Consider the following 14,625-nt stretch of genomic DNA (forward strand, 5'->3'; position numbering starts at 1 on the left):
TGTGCAACAGAATCAACACAATATTTTCGGACAAATTGTCCCTGGAAAAACCCCTAAGGGAAAACCAGTTCTACAGATGAGAAATTATATTAAACTTCAGCAAATCAAGAGATACAAAATTCCTTGCCTCACACTGGCAGAACTCCGACAACCTCCTAATTTCTCCCGCTGATATTTCTCACTGCTATCCCTGCGCTAACACTGCGCCCTTGCTAACACTGCAAGACTGTTTTCTAACACTGCAAACTGCTTCACCAAAGCTTCTCTCTTGTGCCCTTGCTAACACTGCAAGACTGTTTGCTAACACTGCAAACTGCTTCACGAAAGCTTCTTCCTGTGCCCTTGCTAACACTGCAAACTGCTTCTCCAAAGCTTCCTTGCTAACACTGCAAGACTGTTTGCTAACACTGCAAACTGCTTCTCCAAAAGCTTCCTTGCTAACCCTGCAAAGCTTCCTGCCTCATGCCCTTGCTAACACTGCAAACAGCTTCACCAAAGCATCACCGCCTTCTTTCTCCAAATGCCCCCTAGACCCCTTTTTATACTACTCTCGTTGGTAAACAAACAACCGAGATTAAATCAAACCAACGGCTGAGATTAAGACAACTCAACAGCCAATAATAGAATTGGTTGCAAGGTGTCCAAAAGGGAATCTCTAAAATTAGTAAATAATAACCATTTACTAATTTTTGGAAAGTGGACAAACAGCTGTCCAAACCACCCATAAATACAACTGCTATTCATAGATAAGGACGAACAGCTGTCCAAGCTACCCATAAATAGTGCTGCTATTTCTGGGTCAGAAATAACAGCTGTCCAACTAACAATAATTAACACTCCCTCTTAGCGAGGAAGCTGTTCTGCATGACACCCATCTTATCTCTGAAGAAGATAAATTTGGCCTTTCCCAAAGCTTTCGTCAGAATGTTTGCTACCTGTTCATCTGTAGGTATGTATTGTAGTCGAACAACTTTCTTCAATCTGCACACGTGGGTCTCTTTACTATGTGCTACAAAGCCTTCTGGTTGTTCTATGTATACCTCCTCCTTCAACTCACCATTGAGGAATGCTGTCTTGACATCCATTTGATGGATCTGCCATCCCATCTGTGCTGCAAGTGAGATTACAGCTCGTATAGAAGTATACCTGGCAACTGGAGCAAATGTATCCTCATAGTCTATTCCCTCCTTCTGAGAGAACCCCTTTGCCACAAACCTAGCCTTGTATTTCTCGATGCTACCATCTGCACCGTGCTTTATCTTATAAATCCAGCGTGATCCAACTACAGCCCTATCTGTTGGTCTAGGTACTACATCATTCTGCATTATTGAAGAATATTCCTCAACCATAGCATCTCGCCATACCTGATGTTCTGCAGCTTCCTGATAGCTAGAAGGCTCACTATCTACCAACTGACTAACATAGTCATTGAACTTGGCTGGTTGTCTTCGCTGTCTAGTACTCTTCCTAGGAGCTCCCACAAACTCCTGAGTATCCCTTTGTGCACAATCTCTGATGAAGTGATATCTGATATCTATATGTTTAGACCTATCATGAAACACTGGATTTTCAGACAACTTGATGCAACTCTGATTGTCACAATGTATCACAGTAGTCTCAACCTTCTGACCAAACAAGGCTACTAACAACTTCCGAAGCCATATAGCTTCACATGTCGCCATGCTAGCTGCTATGTATTCTGCTTCTGCTGAACTTAGAGCCACAGACTTCTGCTTCCTGCTGAACCAAGATACAACTCCTGATCCCAAGCTGAAACAACACTCTGAAGTGCTCCTTTTGTCTGTTGTACTTCCTGCCTAATCTGCGTCAGTATAGCCTATCAACCTGATACCTTCACCTCGAACATTTCTTTCCTAGGGCAAAACTCTTCTACCCTTAACAATGCTCTGATACCATGTGAAAAATCAAACTATTGCAGTCACTGATTATTAATCTCCTATCACAAATGATTATTAAACTGCTGAAAATAAATTCCCAGCTAATATCGAAAAATAACACAACTGCAACTTCACTTAAAATACGGAAAGAAATGCGCAACAGAATCAACACAATATTTTCGGACAAATTGTCCCTGGAAAAACCCCTAAGGGAAAACCAGTTCTACAGATGAGAAATTATATTAAACTTCAGCAAATCAAGAGATACAAAATTCCTTGCCTCACACTGGCAGAACTCCGACAACCTCCTAATTTCTCCCGCTGATATTTCTCACTGCTATCCCTGCGCTAACACTGCGCCCTTGCTAACACTGCAAGACTGTTTGCTAACACTGCAAACTGCTTCACCAAAGCTTCTCTCTTGTGCCCTTGCTAACACTGCAAGACTGTTTGCTAACACTGCAAACTGCTTCACGAAAGCTTCTTCCTGTGCCCTTGCTAACACTGCAAGACTGTTTGCTAACACTGCAAACTGCTTCTCCAAAGCTTCCTTGCTAACACTGCAAGACTGTTTGCTAACACTGCAAACTGCTTCTCCAAAAGCTTCCTTGCTAACCCTGCAAAGCTTCCTGCCTCGTGCCCTTGCTAACACTGCAAACAGCTTCACCAAAGCATCACCGCCTTCTTTCTCCAAATGCCCCCTAGACCCCTTTTTATACTACTCTCGTTGGTAAACCAACAACCGAGATTAAATCAAACCAACGGTTGAGATTAAGACAACTCAACAGCCAATAATAGAATTGGTTGCAAGGTGTCCAAAAGGGAATCTCTAAAATTAGTAAATAATAACCATTTACTAATTTTTGGCAAGTGGACAAACAGCTATCCAAACCACCCATAAATACAACCGCTATTCATAGATAAGGACGAACAGCTGTCCAAGCTACCCATAAATAGTGCTGCTATTTCTGGGTCAGAAATAACAGCTGTCCAACTAACAATAATTAACACTCCCTCTTAGCGAGGAAGCTGTTCTGCATGACACCCATCTTATCTCTGAAGAAGATAAATTTGGCCTTTCCCAAAGCCTTCGTCAGAATGTCTGCTACCTGTTCATCTGTAGGTATGTATTGTAGTCGAACAACTTTCTTCAATCTGCACACGTGGGTCTCTTTGCTGTGTGCTACAAAGCCTTCTGGTTGTTCTATGTATACCTCCTCCTTCAACTCACCATTGAGGAATGCTGTCTTGACATCCATTTGATGGATCTGCCATCCCATCTGTGCTGCAAGTGAGATTACAGCTCGTATAGAAGTATACCTGGCAACTGGAGCAAATGTCTCCTCATAGTCTATTCCCTCCTTTTGAGAGAACCCCTTTGCCACAAACCTAGCCTTGTATTTTTCGATGCTACCATCTGCACCGTGCTTTATCTTATAAATCCAGCGTGATCCAACTACAACCCTATCTATTGGTCTAGGTACTACATCATTCTGCATTATTGAAGAATATTCCTCAACCATAGCATCTCACCATACCTGATGTTTTGTAGCTTCCTGATAGCTAGAAGGCTCACTATCTACCAACTGACTAACATAGTCATTGAACTTGGCTGGTTGTCTTCGCTGTCTAGTACTCTTCCTAGGAGCTCCCACAAACTCCTGAGTATCCCTTTGTGCACAATCTCTGATGAAGTGATATCTGATATCTATATGTTTAGACCTATCATGAAACACTGGATTTTCAGACAACTTGATGCAACTCTGATTGTCACAATGTATCACAGTAGTCTCAACCTTCTGACCAAACAAGGCTACTAACAACTTCCGAAGCCATATAGCTTCACATGTCGCCATGCTAGCTGCTATGTATTCTGCTTCTGCTAAACTTAGAGCCACAGACTTCTGCTTCCTGCTGAACCAAGATACAACTCCTGATCCCAAGCTGAAACAACACTCTGAAGTGCTCCTTTTGTCTGTTGTACTTCCTGCCTAATCTGCGTCAGTATAGCCTATCAACCTGATACCTTCACCTCAAACATTTCTTTCCTAGGGCAAAACTCTTCTACCCTTAACAATGCTCTGATACCATGTGAAAAATCAAACTATTGCAGTCAATGATTATTAATCTCCTATCACAAATGATTATTAAACTGCTGAAAATAAATTCCCAGCTAATATCGAAAAATAACACAACTGCAGCTTCACTTAAAATACAGAAAGAAATGCGCAACAGAATCAACACAATATTTTCGGACAAATTGTCCCTGGAAAAACCCCTAAGGGAAAACCAGTTCTACAGATGAGAAATTATATTAAACTTCAGTAAATCAAGAGATACAAAATTCCTTGCCTCACACTGGCAGAACTCTGACAACCTCCTAATTTCTCCCGCTGATATTTCTCACTGCTATCCCTGCGCTAACACTGCGCCCTTGCTAACACTGCAAGACTGTTTGCTAACACTGCAAACTGCTTCACCAAAGCTTCTCTCTTGTGCCCTTGCTAACACTGCAAGACTGTTTGCTAACACTGCAAACTGCTTCACGAAAGCTTCTTCCTGTGCCCTTGCTAACACTGCAAGACTGTTTGCTAACACTGCAAACTGCTTCTCCAAAGCTTCCTTGCTAACACTGCAAGACTGTTTGCTAACACTGCAAACTGCTTCTCCAAAAGCTTCCTTGCTAACCCTGCAAAGCTTCCTGCCTCGTGCCCTTGCTAACACTGCAAACAGCTTCACCAAAGCATCACCGCCTTCTTTCTCCAAATGCCCCCTAGACCCCTTTTTATACTACTCTCGTTGGTAAACCAACAACCGAGATTAAATCAAACCAACGGCTGAGATTAAGACAACTCAACAGCCAATAATAGAATTGGTTGCAAGGTGTCCAAAAGGGAATCTCTAAAATTAGTAAATACTAACCATTTACTAATTTTTGGCAAGTGGACAAATAGCTGTCCAAACCACCCATAAATACAACCGCTATTCATAGATAAGGACGAACAGCTGTCCAAGCTACCCATAAATAGTGCTGCTATTTCTGGGTCAGAAATAACAGCTGTCCAACTAACAATAATTAACACTCCCTCTTAGCGAGGAAGCTGTTCTGCATGACACCCATCTTATCTCTGAAGAAGATAAATTTGGCCTTTCCCAAAGCCTTCGTCAGAATGTCTGCTACCTGTTCATCTGTAGGTATGTATTGTAGTCGAACAACTTTCTTCAATCTGCACACGTGGGTCTCTTTGCTGTGTGCTACAAAGCCTTCTGGTTGTTCTATGTATACCTCCTCCTTCAACTCACCATTGAGGAATGCTGTCTTGACATCCATTTGATGGATCTGCCATCCCATCTGTGCTGCAAGTGAGATTACAGCTCGTATAGAAGTATACCTGGCAACTGGAGCAAATGTCTCCTCATAGTCTATTCCCTCCTTCTGAGAGAACCCCTTTGCCACAAACCTAGCCTTGTATTTCTCGATGCTACCATCTGCACCGTGCTTTATCTTATAAATCCAACGTGATCCAACTACAACCCTATCTGTTGGTCTAGGTACTACATCATTCTGCATTATTGAAGAATATTCCTCAACCATAGCATCTCGCCATACCTGATGTTCTGCAGCTTCCTGATAGCTAGAAGGCTCACTATCTACCAACTGACTAACATAGTCATTGAACTTGGCTGGTTGTCTTCGCTGTCTAGTACTCTTCCTAGGAGCTCCCACAAACTCCTGAGTATCCCTTTGTGCACAATCTCTGATGAAGTGATATCTGATATCTATATGTTTAGACCTATCATGAAACACTGGATTTTCAGACAACTTGATGCAACTCTGATTGTCACAATGTATCACAGTAGTCTCAACCTTCTGACCAAACAAGGCTACTAACAACTTCCGAAGCCATATAGCTTCACATGTTGCCATGCTAGCTGCTATGTATTCTGCTTCTGCTGAACTTAGAGCCACAGACTTCTGCTTGCTGCTGAACCAAGATACAACTCCTGATCCCAAGCTGAAACAACACTCTGAAGTGCTCCTTTTGTCTGTTGTACTTCCTGCCTAATCTGCGTCAGTATAGCCTATCAACCTGATACCTTCACCTCGAACATTTCTTTCCTAGGGCAAAACTCTTCTACCCTTAACAATGCTCTGATACCATGTGAAAAATCAAACTATTGCAGTCAATGATTATTAATCTCCTATCAGAAATGATTATTAAACTGCTAAAAATAAATTCCCAGCTAATATCGAAAAATAACACAACTGCAACTTCACTTAAAATACAGAAAGAAATGCGCAACAGAATCAACACAATATTTTCGGACAAATTGTCCCTGGAAAAACCCCTAAGGGAAAACCAGTTCTACAGATGAGAAATTATATTAAACTTCAGCAAATCAAGAGATACAAAATTCCTTGCCTCACACTGGCAGAACTCCGACAACCTCCTAATTTCTCCCGCTGATATTTCTCACTGCTATCCCTGCGCTAACACTGCGCCCTTGCTAACACTGCAAGACTGTTTGCTAACACTGCAAACTGCTTCACCAAAGCTTCTCTCTTGTGCCCTTGCTAACACTGCAAGACTGTTTGCTAACACTGCAAACTGCTTCATGAAAGCTTCTTTTTGTGCCCTTGCTAACACTGCAAGACTGTTTGCTAACACTGCAAACTGCTTCTCCAAAGCTTCCTTGCTAACACTGCAAGACTGTTTGCTAACACTGCAAACTGCTTCTCCAAAAGCTTCCTTGCTAACCCTGCAAAGCTTCCTGCCTCGTGCCCTTGCTAACACTGCAAACAGCTTCACCAAAGCATCACCGCCTTCTTTCTCCAAATGCCCCCTAGACCCCTTTTTATACTACTCTCGTTGGTAAACCAACAACCGAGATTAAATCAAACCAACGGCTGAGATTAAGACAACTCAACAGCCAATAATAGAATTGGTTGCAAGGTGTCCAAAAGGGAATCTCTAAAATTAGTAAATAATAACCATTTACTAATTTTTGGCAAGTGGACAAACAGCTGTCCAAACCACCCATAAATACAACCGCTATTCATAGATAAGGACAAACAGCTGTCCAAGCTACCCATAAATAGTGCTGCTATTTCTGGGTCAGAAATAACAGCTGTCCAACTAACAATAATTAACACTCCCTCTTAGCGAGGAAGCTGTTCTGCATGACACCCATCTTATCTCTGAAGAAGATAAATTTGGCCTTTCCCAAAGCCTTCGTCAGAATGTCTGCTACCTGTTCATCTGTAGGTATGTATTGTAGTCGAACAACTTTCTTCAATCTGCACACGTGGGTCTCTTTGCTGTGTGCTACAAAGCCTTCTGGTTCTATGTATACCTCCTCCTTCAACTCACCATTGAGGAATGCTGTCTTGACATCCATTTGATGGATCTGCCATCCCATCTGTGCTGCAAGTGAGATTACAGCTCGTATAGAAGTATACCTGGCAACTGGAGCAAATGTCTCCTCATAGTCTATTCCCTCCTTCTGAGAGAACCCCTTTTCCACAAACCTAGCCTTGTATTTCTCGATGCTACCATCTGCACCGTGCTTTATCTTATAAATCCAGCGTGATCCAACTACAGCCCTATCTGTTGGTCTAGGTACTACATCATTCTGCATTATTGAAGAATATTCCTCAACCATAGCATCTCGCCATACCTGATGTTCTGCAGCTTCTTGATAGCTAGAAGGCTCACTATCTACCAACTGACTAACATAGTCATTGAACTTGGCTGGTTGTCTTCGCTGTCTAGTACTCTTCCTAGGAGCTCCCACAAACTCCTGAGTATCCCTTTGTGCACAATCTCTGATGAAGTGATATCTGATATCTATATGTTTAGACCTATCATGAAACACTGGATTTTCAGACAACTTGATGCAACTCTGATTGTCACAATGTATCACAGTAGTCTCAACCTTCTGACCAAACAAGGCTACTAACAACTTCCGAAGCCATATAACTTCACATGTCACCATGCTAGCTGCTATGTATTCTGCTTCTGCTGAACTTAGAGCCACAGACTTCTGCTTCCTGCTGAACCAAGATACAACTCCTGATCCCAAGCTGAAACAACACTCTGAAGTGCTCCTTTTGTCTGTTGTACTTCCTGCCTAATCTGCATCAGTATAGCCTATCAACCTGATACCTTCACCTCGAACATTTCTTTCCTAGGGCAAAACTCTTCTACCCTTAACAATGCTCTGATACCATGTGAAAAATCAAACTATTGCAGTCAATGATTATTAATCTCCTATCACAAATGATTATTAAACTGCTGAAAATAAATTCCCAGCTAATATCGAAAAATAACACAACTGCAACTTCACTTAAAATACAGAAAGAAATGCGCAACAGAATCAACACAATATTTTCGGACAAATTGTCCCTGGAAAAACCCCTAAGGGAAAACCAGTTCTACAGATGAGAAATTATATTAAACTTCAGCAAATCAAGAGATACAAAATTCCTTACCTCACACTGGCAGAACTCCGACAACCTCCTAATTTCTCCGGCTGATATTTCTCACTGCTATCCCTGCGCTAACACTGCGCCCTTGCTAACACTACAAGACTGTTTGCTAACACTGCAAACTGCTTCACCAAAGCTTCTCTCTTGTGCCCTTGCTAACACTGCAAGACTGTTTGCTAACACTGCAAACTGCTTCATGAAAGCTTCTTCCTGTGCCCTTGCTAATACTGCAAGACTGTTTGCTAACAATGCAAACTGCTTCTCCAAAGCTTCCTTGCTAACACTGCAAGACTGTTTGCTAACACTGCAAACTGCTTCTCCAAAAGCTTCCTTGCTAACCCTGCAAAGCTTCCTGCCTTGTGCCCTTGCTAACACTGCAAATAGCTTCACCAAAGCATCATCGCCTTCTTTCTCCAAATGCCCCCTAGACCCCTTTTTATACTACTCTCATTGGTAAACCAACAACCGAGATTAAATCAAACCAACGGCTGAGATTAAGACAACTCAACAGCCAATAATAGAATTGGTTGCAAGGTGTCCAAAAGGGAATCTCTAAAATTAGTAAATAATAACCATTTACTAATTTTTGGCAAGTGGACAAACAGCTGTCCAAACCACCCATAAATACAACCGCTATTCATAGATAAGGACGAACAACTGTCCAAGCTACCCATAAATAGTGCTGCTATTTCTGGGTCAGAAATAACAGCTGTCCAACTAACAATAATTAACACTCCCTCTTAGCGAGGAAGCTGTTCTGCATGACACCCATCTTATCTCTGAAGAAGATAAATTTGGCCTTTCCCAAAGCCTTCGTCAGAATGTCTGCTACCTGTTCATCTGTAGGTATGTATTGTAGTCGAACAACTTTCTTCAATCTGCACACGTGGGTCTCTTTGCTGTGTGCTACAAAGCCTTCTGGTTGTTCTATGTATACCTCCTCCTTCAACTCACCATTGAGGAATGCTGTCTTGACATCCATTTGATGGATCTGCCATCCCATCTGTGCTGCAAGTGAGATTACAGCTCGTATAGAAGTATACCTAGCAACTGGAGCAAATGTATCCTCATAGTCTATTCCCTCCTTCTGAGAGAACCCCTTTGCCACAAACCTAGCCTTGTATTTCTCGATGCTACCATCTGCACCGTGCTTTATCTTATAAATCCAGCGTGATCCAACTACAGCCCTATCTGTTGGTCTAGGTACTACATCATTCTGCATTATTGAAGAATATTCTTCAACCATAGCATCTCGCCATACCTGATGTTCTGCAGCTTCCTGATAGCTAGAAGGCTCACTATCTACCAACTGACTAACATAGTCATTGAACTTGTCTGGTTGTCTTCGCTGTCTAGTACTCTTCCTAGGAGCTCCCACAAACTCCTGAGTATCCCTTTGTGCACAATCTCTGATGAAGTGATATCTGATATCTATATGTTTAGACCTATCATGAAACACTGGATTTTCAGACAACTTGATGTAACTCTGATTGTCACAATGTATCACAGTAGTCTCAACCTTCTAACCAAACAAGGCTACTAACAACTTTCGAAGCCATATAGCTTCACATGTCGCCATGCTAGCTGCTATGTATTCTGCTTCTGCTGAACTTAGAGCCACAGACTTCTGCTTGCTGCTGAACCAAGATACAACTCCTGATCCCAAGCTGAAACAACACTCTGAAGTGCTCCTTTTGTCTGTTGTACTTCCTGCCTAATCTGCGTCAGTATAGCCTATCAACTTGATACCTTCACCTCGAACATTTCTTTCCTAGGGCAAAACTCTTCTACCCTTAACAATGCTCTGATACCATGTGAAAAATCAAACTATTGCAGTCACTGATTATTAATCTCCTATCACAAATGATTATTAAACTGCTGAAAATAAATTCCCAGCTAATATCGAAAAATAACACAATTGCAACTTCACTTAAAATACGAAAAGAAATGCGCAACAGAATCAACACAATATTTTCGGACAAATTGTCCCTGGAAAAACCCCTAAGGGAAAACCAGTTCTACAGATGAGAAATTATATTAAACTTCAGCAAATCAAGAGATACAAAATTCCTTGCCTCACACTGGCAGAACTCCGACAACCTCCTAATTTCTCCCGCTGATATTTCTCACTGCTATCCCTGCGCTAACACTGTGCCCTTGCTAACACTGCAAGACTGTTTTCTAACACTGCAAACTGCTTCACCAAAGCTTCTCTCTTGTGCCCTTGCTAACACTGCAAGACTATTTGCTAACACTGCAAACTGCTTCACGAAAGCTTCTTCCTGTGCCCTTGCTAACACTGCAAGATTGTTTGCTAACACTGCAAACTGCTTCTCCAAAGCTTCCTTGCTAACACTGCAAGACTGTTTGCTAACACTGCAAACTGCTTCTCCAAAAGCTTCCTTGCTAACCCTGCAAAGCTTCCTGCCTCGTGCCCTTGCTAACACTGCAAACAGCTTCACCAAAGCATCACCACCTTCTTTCTCCAAATGCCCCCTAGACCCCTTTTTATACTACTCTCGTTGGTAAACCAACAACCGAGATTAAATCAAACCAACGGCTGAGATTAAGACAACTCAACAGCCAATAATAGAATTGGTTGCAAGGTGTCCAAAAGGGAATCTCTAAAATTAGTAAATAATAACCATTTACTAATTTTTGGCAAGTGGACAAACAGTTGCCCAAACCACCCATAAATACAACCGCTATTCATAGATAAAGACGAACAGCTGTCCAAGCTACCCATAAATAGTGCTGCTATTTCTGGGTCAGAAATAACAGCTGTCCAACTAACAATAATTAACATTTGTTTCATTTTTCGGATGAGGCCACCTTGTTGAATGAAGAAAGAGTTTTGGTTGAGCATGCAAGGCAACACGCAGATCCTTCAATGCAATTTGCAATTCCTTCATCGTCGATTCCCAATCCCATTGTCTCATCTGTTGAATGCTACTCGACAACTCTACCAGTACTTTTATTGCTTTGTGGCCAACCTTGCTACATGGCTTCTTCAACACTGAACCATCAGCATGTGGAGTCTGCATGCATTGACTTATCAAATTACAACTGTATATTTTCTCAAATAGCATCCATTATCATTGAATAAACCATTTTTTTAACAATTTCCATTGTGTGGTTGTTTTTATATCACTGTTTTAGATCGCTATCTGTGATCTATAATTAAGAATAATGAGTGCAGTCACATGTTTTAGATCATTCTCTATGGTCCATTATCAGAATGAGTAGAATGATTCAAAAATGGATCATAGATCTTGATGAGTGAATTTGTGTGTTTATTATTTCTCATGATAAGCTACATAAATGATCTATAATGTTGATGAAAAAAGCGCAGGATGATTATTATTACATTTGTATTGATTTTCTTAAACATCACTCTAAGATTTAATTCCTAACTAAAAGTATTAGATAATCAAAATTGAAATACCATACAATTTATACAACAATAGACAGAATTTGTATACCATAATTTCAGATCGAAGGCATCCATGCAAGCAAACTATAGAGTAAGCCAAATAACGAAGCTTCACTCCAATTTTTGCATACTGCTTCCATGGGTGCCGGTGTCGAAATCGGCCATGCATTGGCTCCTAGCTAGCAAAAGTTACCTTTAATGGAAACACACACTTTCAGATCTACAACAATCAACTGTGTGGATGAATATACTTGAGTCTATAGTCAAGCAAATTTGATGGTTATTATGTTATAGATTTGATTCTATTAAACATCACATACTAAGGATGAAATTAGGTTTCGAACAATAAGTCAATTTTGACTATTTAACACTTTAACATAAGAATCAAGCCTTAGTATATAATGTTTAAGCCATCCTTTTAAATTTACCCAAGACTCGTCCATAGTTTTTGAATCCAACACAGATTTGTATCTTTCGTATATAAGATCTTTTGATTCATCTCCATTCCCCTCATCATTCCTTCCATCGATGTATTCACCAACACATTCTGTGCAACATATACTCACATTTAAACATTCCATGTAACCCTAACTTTTCCATATAAACATTCCATGTACATACAGATTTTCGAAACCCTAGGTTTCCTTACCTTTAAGAGATTTAGCCAAGAGTTGAAATTTCTCAACAGTTGCATTGTGAAGATCCTCCCCTGCCCAGATGGGGAAAACGAGCAGACTTATGACGATGCACACTCCGCATCCCATGAGTATGGTGATCAAGCGTTGGTACGCCATGCGGATTATGTTTGGCACTCGATATCCAGAGATTGTTATTAGACTGAATGTTAGCAGGAAAACCACTACTCCATGGTCATATCTTCTTTTAATGAAGGGGATAAACTGAGCATATGTAGCAATAGCGCTTGCAAAAGGACATTACCAATAAGAAGGCGGATGAAGGAATTAGAGGCTTAATGTTTGATACTTATACTAGAAATAGAAATCAAACTTAATTTCTTTCTCAGTGTGTGATGTTTAAGGGTGGTCACGATTAGAGACCTATAAGAAACATGGAAGAACCAACTACAATGGCCTCTCCTTGGGCTACTTGCTCTGACAAATAACAAACAAAAAATCCTAGAAACCCTGCCACTCCAGTCCCGATTCCTCTGTTCAACCCCTTGCTTAAAGTAGCCCCTGCTTTCACACAAACAACCAAAGTCACAACTTTATCATTTTCAACACCCAAATCGAAGCCTTGCTTTTACAAGAAAAAATTCTGAAGAATATTAAAAGGTGCTATATAGAGATAACAATGTTTTGGTATGCATGTATGCTTAATATTAACTCTGCATTATAATGTTTCTATTTACAATTAATAATCTAACATCATCTTCTTGAATCAATGTTTCTGATCATACTCTCTATGATCAATTAGAAACATTTTGAATTAATATTTTCAATAATGATCTATGATCTATCATCATCTTTTTGAATCAAAATTTCTTGTCATATTCTATCATCAAAATGATAGACATATGATTCACAACATTGATTAAAAAAGATATGCTTGTAAACTTTTACATAATGTTTCTAATTATATCCTATAATCTATGATCATCTTTTTGAATCAATATTTCTGATCATACTCCATGATCTATGATCATCTATTTGAATTCATATTTCGAATCTATTATACATCATCATCTTTTTGAATCAACATTTCTCATCATATTCCATCATCACAATGATGGGAATATGATTTACAACATTGATTCAAAAAGATGCACACAAGATAATGACAGATCACACTAAAATCAGAAAGTATGATCTCAAATGTTGATCCAAAAAGTACACAGTTAATCCACAAACTTACAAACAAATTATTGTTAACTATAGAAACATAATATGATTGATTACAATGCCTTCAAAAAAACATGTCGCAGATGTTTCACTGCTGCATTTCTCTACTCAGATTGGATTTTGAAAACGAACTCTTACCTGCACTGAATTCCAGAACAACCACGACTGTCATAACTGCCCAAATTGCATTATCACCCACTTCAACAAACAATGGATTCAAGAGATATAAAAGAGAAACCAGAGACAATGCTAGAGCAACTTTCATGGCGTGTATAATCCTTCTTGGATCCTCCACTCCAACTTCCCATATCTTTCTGCACCAACCAACTATAATTGCTTTTGGTTTTATAGGTGCTAATCCTACTTTTGCGAGTAATCCACTATATTGAGACCCGTTTCGCTCATCAACTGTGATGTCTACTTTACATTCGCCATTAGAATCAGCTGCCATTACCAAAATTGATTCCAAATGTATTTATGAGAGGATGAAATGAATTTCAGTTTCTAGTATCCCAAAACACCCAAATCCACCATTACAACTTATAATGCTTCTTGATCATAGTAAACCCAAAACACCCAAATCCAGCATTATAATTTATAATGCTTCTTGATCATAGTAACAGCAGAAATATAAGCGAAGAATGAACCGAAGAAAGAAGAAAAAGTTCGGGGAAAATGCATATGCCCAATAGCTGGAGCCATTTGTGGAGGAAAACATAATAAAGGGACATGAAAGTACAGCAGCAGATGCGTGATAGCTGTTATATATCTTTCTCAGAAAGTTCACATGAGTTCACATGAGCACAGTAATAGGAATCTCGATTACACAAAATTTTCATATACCTAGTAAGGTTGTCGTCAAGAACGTGAAAAAATAAAATCTCTCTTCTGTTTCCGTGAGTCAATAGGTATTCTCTCGGTGCCCACCAACAAAATCTTTGG

The 14,625-nt window shown here is 40.1% G+C and overlaps 1 pseudogene; it reads right to left on the minus strand.

Moving 5' to 3' along the window:
- The window catches only part of LOC149563341 (aluminum-activated malate transporter 12-like), a 14,771-nt pseudogene extending 507 nt beyond the window's left edge, over positions 1–14,264 (minus strand).
- Between the last annotated feature and the right edge of the window lie 361 nt (positions 14,265–14,625).

This window comes from Cupressus sempervirens, chromosome 4 (genome assembly GCF_028749045.1).
Source record: "Cupressus sempervirens isolate cs-2001-9-10 chromosome 4, ASM2874904v1, whole genome shotgun sequence".
Classification (NCBI taxonomy): domain Eukaryota; kingdom Viridiplantae; phylum Streptophyta; class Pinopsida; order Cupressales; family Cupressaceae; genus Cupressus; species Cupressus sempervirens.